The sequence below is a fragment of the Perognathus longimembris genome, chromosome 28 (assembly GCF_023159225.1).
Source record: "Perognathus longimembris pacificus isolate PPM17 chromosome 28, ASM2315922v1, whole genome shotgun sequence".
In the NCBI taxonomy this organism is placed as follows: domain Eukaryota; kingdom Metazoa; phylum Chordata; class Mammalia; order Rodentia; family Heteromyidae; genus Perognathus; species Perognathus longimembris.
The window spans coordinates 17340231-17348260 of NC_063188.1; positions in this window are offsets into that span (position 1 = coordinate 17340231).

An 8030-nucleotide genomic window follows, 5' to 3' on the forward strand; every position below is an offset into this window, starting at 1 on the left:
TTTTGGCTATTGTGAATTGTGCCGCGATAAACATGGAAATACAAATGTATTTTTGATATCTTGGGGTTTGCTGTTTAGGATAGATGCCTAGGAGTGGTATGGCTGGGTCATAGGATAGATCTATATTGAGCTTTTTGAGAAACCTCCATACTGTTCTTCAAAGTGGCTGTACTAATTTGCACTCCCACCAACAATGGAGAAGGGTTCCTCTTTCCCCGCACCCCCTCCAGCATCTGTTGTTGCCTGAGTTCAGAGTATAGGCCATTCTAACTGGGGTGAGGTGGTATCTCAGGGTTGTTTTTATTTGCATTTCCTTTACTACCAGGGATGTTGAGCATTTCCTCATGTGTTTCTTTGCCATTTTTATATCTTCTCTTGTGAAGTCTCTCTTTAGCTCCTTTGCCCATTTCCTAATAGGTTTATTGGGCTTGGAGGGGCTTAGTTTTTTGAGTTCTCTGTAGATGACAGATATTAGGCCTTTGTCTGTTGCTGTGCTGGTAAAGATCCTTTCCCATATCGTTGGCTGTCTTTCTATTTTGGTGGCTATGTCCTTAGCTGTGCAGAAACTTTTTAATTTGTAGTAGTCCCATTTGTCAAGTCTTTCCCCTATTTGTTGTGCCCTGGGACTCTATTCAGGAAGCTCCTTCCTGTGCCTATAAGTTCTAGCGTCTTTCCTACTCTGTCCTTCAGTAGTTTCAAGGATTCAGGTCTGATATTGAGGTCCTTGATCCATTTTTTTTTTTTTTTGGCCAGTCCTGGGCCTTGGACTCAGGGCCTGAGCACTGTCCCTGGCTTCTTTTTGCTCAAGGCTAGCACTCCGCCACTTGAGCCACAGCGCCGCTTCTGGCCGTTTTCTGTATATGTGGTGCTGGGGAATCGAACCTAGGGCCTCGTGTATCCGAGGCAGGCACTCTTGCCACTAGGCTATATCCCCAGCCCCTTGATCCATTTTGAGTTGATCTTGGTGCATGGTGATAGGCTTGGGTCTACTTTGAGTTTTCTGCATATGGCTGCCCAGTTCTCCCAGCACCAGTAGTTGAAGAGGCTATGTTTATTCCATTGTATGTCTTTAGCTCCTTTGTCGAATATCAGCTGACTGTAAGAGTGCGGTTTTATTTCTGGATCTTCAATTCTAATCCATTGGTCTTCCGATCTGTTTTTATACCAATACCATGCTGTTTTTGTTATGATGGCCTTGTAGTACAGCTTGAAATCTGGTATTGTGATACCTCCTGCACTGCTTTTTTTGCCTAGAATTGCTTTGGCTATTCTAGGTTTTTTGCTGTTCCATATGAATTTATGGGTTGCGTTCTCTATTCCAGTGAAGAGTGTAGCTGGGAACTTGATGGGAATTGCATTGAATTTGTATAACAATTTGGGCAATATGGCCATTTTCACTATATTGATTCTGCCTACCCATGAGCATGGGAGGTCTTTCCATCTCCTTGTGTCTTCTTAGATTTCCCTTATTAGATTTTTATAGTTTTCATTAAATAGGTCTGTCACGTCCTTGGTTAAGTTGATCCCTAGGTACTTTATTCTTTTTTTGGCTACTGTAAATGGAATTCTTTCCATAATTTCCTTTTCTGTTTGTGTACTGCTGGTGTACAGAAAAGCTGCTGACTTTTGTGGATTGATTTTGTATCCTGCTACTTTGCCAAATTGGTTTATTAGGTGTAGGAGTTTGGGTACTGAGTTTTTTGGGTCCTTTAGATATAAGATCATGTCATCTGCGAATAGGGATAACTTGATTTCTTCCTTGCCAATGTGGATCCCTTTGATGTCCTCCTCTTGCCTTATTGCTATGGCTAGGGATTCCAGCACTATGTTGAAAAGAAGTGGGGAGAGTGGGCATCCTTGTCTTGTTCCTGAGTTTAGGGGGAATGATTTAAGTTTCTCTCCATTTAATATAATATTAGCAGTTGGTCTGTTGTATATGGCTTTTATTGTTTTGAGGAATGTTCCATCTATTCCTGTTCTCTCCAAAGCTTTTAATAGGTATGGATGTTGTATTTTGTCAAAGGCTTTTTGGGCATCGACTGAGATAACTATGTAATTCTTAATTTTAGATCTGTTTATGTGGTGAATTACGTTGATTGATTTACGGATGTTGAACCATCCTTGTGACTGGGATGAAGCCTACTTGGTCATGATGTATGATTTTCTTGATCAGTTTCTGGATCCTGTTAGCTAATATTTTATTGAGGAGCTTTGCGTCCAACAGATTATTCTTTATGGTAGGTAGATTCTGAGGGTACAAATCACTTGGCCAGGAAAAGCATTTGCTTATCAAAATAATTTACTGATATAATACGCACATCACTGTTTCCATGAGTTCTAAATAATTCTTTTTTCTAAACGTACCTTAGCTGCACATGGGAGTTTCATTGTGACATTTCCACATGTACATTTCATATATCCCAACCAACCTCTCTCCTTCTGTGATTCTTCCCCATTGATGAGCATAAGTTTTGAAGCTAGATTCTCTGAGTTTGAATCTTAGTTCTGTCACTTCCTAGCTTGTTAATCCTTGAATAAATGAAACTCTTTGTTTCTTCATTTTTAAAATAGGGGATGATATATCTGGTAGTTGTGAGAACTAAATGAAGTAATATATGAAAAAAAAGCTGGGCATAGCGATATACTCATTTAATCCTAGCTACTTTGGAGTCAAAAGAAGGACTAAGTTCAGGCAGATTTAGTGAGACCCTATCTCAAATACAAAACAGTACCATAAAAAGGTCTAGGGATGCTGGATAAGGTGCAGATGCCATGTAGGTCCCTCTCCCGTGGGTACCATGGCCCCACTAATAAAAAAAGGTCTAGGGATGAGGCTCAAATGGTACAGCTTTTACCTAGCATAAAGAAGACCCTGGGCTCATGCCTTAATATTTAAAACAAAACAAACAAAACATAAAATAGATTAAGTAGGAATCCTTTAGAGTGGTATACATTAAAAGTCTTTAACCTCTATTTTTTCAATGGGAATGAGGAAATGTTTGTTGTGTTCACCTATTTAACTCTGTCATACTACAATAAACCTTGGGACAGGAAGAAGAATGGTACAAATCTGCAGTAAATGTTAATTGTAATGCTAACATTTTAACTGGTCTTTATTTTTTAGACTCTCTTCATCCAAATGTGTAATTGAACCGCATCATGGCCCTATTAAAAGATGCCACTAACTCTTAGCACCAAGATAAAATGTAAAACTCCTAAGTCAATATCTCCATCCTCTTCAAGTCACCACATTCCTGAAGGTACTCCAAATTATATTTTTATGGATAGATGATGTTTTCTTAATCTCATATAAAGTATGAATAAGAGCATTTTAGACAATATTGATTTTTTATTGATCTATACTTTAAGTAAAAGCAGTGTGTTTGGTATGTAGATGCATCTTGAGGCCAATCCTCTAGGAACCTTCACATCTTTGACTACACCGTTGCTCCATTTCTCTCTTAAGTAAAATTATAGGTCAATCAATGCAATACTTTAGTTGAGACCTGGGAGAATTGAGAAAGAGCCAGCTTTCCAAAGAACTGGGGAAGAATGAAACAATGTCCATCTAGGTTGGAAAGAGCTTGCCATATTTCAGAAAATGAAGGTAAGTGTGGCTGGATCACTGATAACAAGAAGGTAATAATAAGCCAGGTGCCAGTGAGTAACACCTAGAATCCTAGCTATTCAGGAGGCTGAGATCTGAGGATCACATCTGGAAGCTAGCCCAGGCAGAAAAGTCCAATGAGACTCTTATCTCCAACTAACTCCTCAAAAGACAGAAAGGGGGAGATGGCTCAAGTAATAGAGCACTAGCCTTAAGCACAAAGAGGCTAAAGAACAGCACTCAGGCCCTGAGTTCAAGCCCCAGGACTTGCAAAAACAAAAACAACAACAAGGTAATAGAGACAAGGGTGGATGCTCTTATAGGCTAAGGCAGGATTTGAATTGTACTCAAGTTTAAATGCGCCACATATATGGTTATATAGGAGAATGCCATTCTAACATTTACAAACACTGGCTGTTTAGGGAAGAATGCATTGGAGAGGAGCAAGACAGGAAACAGGGAGGATGGTCAGTAGAGTAAGAGGCAAGAGGTGGTGTGGCAAGAGGTGCTGTTAGCTTGGAGTTGGGCACTGGACCACCAGACCTATCTGGGAGGTAAGGGAAAGAGAAACATTATTCTTAAATTACTGGCTTGAAGAAAAGATCAGGTGATAGACCAAACAGAGATGGAGAAGACTGGTAAAGGACGGAACTGATTTGAACAGTGAGACCAAACGTTTAGTAGAGAATTTGGGTGTAAAATATTCAACTGTAGAGATCAACTACATAGACACCATTTTTTTGTGTGTCAGTTGTGGGACTTGAACTCAGGTCCTAGGCCCTGTCTCTGAGCTCTTTTTGCTCAAGGCTAGTGCTCTACCACTGAGCCACAGCTCTACTTCAGGCTTTTGAGTGGTTAATTGGAGGTAAGAGTCTCACAGGGACTTTTCTTCCCGGGCTGTGTTTGAACCCAGAGCCTCATATCTCAACCTCCTGAGTAGCTAGGATTATAGGCGTGAGCCACCTGGACTTTTCTTTCTCCCTCCCTCCCTCCCTCCCTCCCTCCCTCCTCCCTTTCTCACCCTCCCTCTGTCTTCTTTCTTTCTTTCTTTCTTTCTTTCTTTCTTTCTTTCTTTCTTTCTTTCTTTCTTTCTTTCTTTCTTTCTGTGCTAGTCTTGGGGCTTGAACTCAAAGCACTGAGGTTTTTTTTGGGTGCTAGTGCTGGGCATTTTCCCTTAGCTTTTTGTGCTCAAGGCTGGTGCTCTACCACTTGAACCACAGCTCCACTTCCAAGAACCCTTGATGTTGATTACAAATATTACTGATCATCAGTAAATAAAAATACATCTCAGGGATTGGAGGCATAACTCAAGTGGTGCAGCATCAGCCAGTGAGCAAAAGCATCAGATCAAGAATTCAAATCCTGCTGGGCAATGGTGGCTCATGCCTAGCTACTCAGAAGGCTGAAATCTGAGGGTTTCAGTTTGAAGCCAGCCTGGATAGGAATGTCCATGAGACTCTTATCTCCAGTGAACCACCAGAAAACCAGAAGTGGCTCTGTGGCTCAAAGTGGTAGAGTGCTAGCATTAAGCATAAAAGCTCAGGGACATGGGGCTGGGGATATGGCCTAGTGGCAGGAGTGCTTGCTTCATATACATGAAGCCCTGGGTTCAATTCCCCAGTACCACATATGTAGAAAACAGCCAGAAGCGGCGCTGTGGCTCAAGTGGCAGAGTGCTATCCTTGAGCAAAAGAAGCCAGGGACAGTGCTCAGGCCCTGAGTCTAAGCCCCAGGACTGGCAAAAAAAAAAAGCTCAGGGACAGAGCCCAGGCCCTGATTTCAAGCCCTATGACGCTCCCAAAGACAAAACAAGCACAAATAAAAGTACATCTCCCCAATCCACAAATATGTTATGATCTCAGCTGATTTATGTATTTGCCCCAAATGACCCAGGACTAGCCAAAACTTGCAACATGGAATAAGGTGATCATTTAATAAAATCATAATAGTTACATGTTAGTTCCTTTTAATAAAAGACTAGTAGAGAGGAGAGAAGAAAGAATAACAAAGGGGGTGAATTTGATCAAATACATTGTATGCATGTATGAAAATATCACAATAAAATCTTTGTGCAAGTAATATGTGCTGGTATAAAACAAAATATTTGCACTGGTAATTACTCATATACAAATTGAGAATTTGCAATACTTTTATACTTATGCTATCTAAACAAATTTGTTCCAGTCACGGGGCTTGAACTCAAGGCCTGGACGCTATCCCTGAGATTTTCTGCTCAAGACTAGTGCTCTATCACTTGAGACAAAATGTCTCTTTTGGCTTTTTGGTTCTTTAATTGGATATTAGAATCTCATAGACTTTCCTGGTCAGACTGGCTTCAAATTATGATCCTCAGATCTCAGCCTCCTGAGTGGGTAAGATTGCAGGTGTGAGCTACCAGCTGCCAACTGCCATTCCCCCCCCTCTATCTTTCTTTTGTTAACAATTTTTCTATGCTGGTATTGGTATTTGAACTCAGAGTCAGAGCACTGACCCTTTTGCTCAAAGATAGCGTGCTACCACTTGAGCCACTGCACCACTTCTGCCTTTTGAGTAGCTAATTGGAGATAAGAATCTTTCCCACCCTGGCTGGCTTTGAACTGCAACCCTCAGATCTCAACCTCCTGAGTAGCTAGGATTACAGGTATGAGCCATTAGTGCCCAACTTTTTGTTAATTTCTTTAAAAAAACTACTAGTTTTATCATACTGTTTCTTCTTCTTCCTCTTCTTCTTCTTCTTCTTCTTCTTCTTCTTCTTCTTCTTCTTCTTCTTCTTCTTCTTCTTCTCCTTCTTCTTCTTCTTCTTCTTCTTTTTTTTTGCCAGTCCTGGGCCTTAGACTCAGGGCCTGAGTACTGTCCCTGGCTTCTTTTTTGCTCAAGGCTAGCACTCTACCCCTTGAGCCACAGCGCCACTTCTGGCTGTTTTCTGTATATGTGGTGCTGGGGAATTGAACCCAGGGCTTCATGTATACAAGGCAAGCACTCTTGCCACTAGGCCATATCCCCAGCCCCATACTGTTTCTTGATATCAGATATACCCTTTATTTTTGTTAATTGCTTTAAAAACACTAATTTAAAAATTTATCATATCACATTTCTTGAGACTAGAAGTTCTAAAAGGATCTCACTGCACTAAAAGCAAGGTATAGGCCATTTCCCTTGAAATTCTTTGGAACCTTTTCCCGTTTCCTTTTACATCTTCTGGAGGCCACCCACATTCCTTGGCTTCTGAGCCATTTACATTTAAAATTAATTTTTTTAAGTCTCATTGTGTAGCTCAGACTTGTCTTGAACCTGAAATCCTCCTGTCTCTCCCTCCAAAGTCGTGTTGGGATTATAGGCATGTACCACCATCCATAGTCAACTCCTTAAATTTTTATTTAAAATAGTTTAAATTTAAATATAACTTTAAGAAGATCCTGATCCAAGATCCTGTTTGTCCTTTTCCCCTGTTTCTACTAATGATACCATCTTGCAAAATTCTAGTAGAACAATGTAAGTACAAGGTTGATATTGATACTGTCAAGGTAGAGGAAAAAAAAATCACTCACCAAAAGGATCATTTGTGTTTCCCTTTTGTACCAATTTTTATCACCAAAACTAGTTTTTCTTTTGATGGCACTGTGGATTTGCACTCAGGGCCTCTTAGCTTGAACTTGCTTGACTTAAGGCTTAGCCTGCTTGACTGACACTGTGACACTTGAATCATGATGCCTCCAGCCCTGCTGACACCAAGCTTTCTTGTTGAGATGGGAACTCAATAACTGCTTTGATCAGATTGCCCTTGGATTCCATCCTCTCTGTGTCCATGTAGCTGGAATTACAGGCATGAGCCAAAGGTCCAGGAAACCTTATTATTTTTTTTAGATTCTCTATTGGTGGTAAATTCTCATACTTTTTGTTGTCCTGAAAACATCTTCATTTTACCTTTATTTAAAAAAAATTTACAGGTTGAATTTGGCATCAGTGGCTCATACCTGTTATCTTAGCTACTAAGGAGGTTAAGACCTGAAGATTGTGGTTTGAGGCCAGTCCTGGCAGGAAATTCCATGAGACTCATCTCCAATTAATCACCAAAAAGCCGGAAGCATAGCTGTGGCTCAAGTGGTGGGGCACTAGCTTTGAGCCAAAAACCTCAGGAACAGTGTCCAGGCCCTGAGTTCAAGCTCCAGGACCAGCACACACACATACACACAAATACACGTTCATATATGATTCAAATACCATACAATTTAGTCATTTAAAATGTGCAATTAAGGAGGGTTTGGTGGTACACATCTAATAATCCAAACACTTGGGAGACTGAGGCAGGAGGATCTAGAGTTTGAAGCCAACCTGAACTACATAACAAAACTCTCTGTTTTTCTTTTTAATTTTGTTTTTCATTTATGTGGTACCAGGGAATTGAACCCAGAGCCTCATGCAT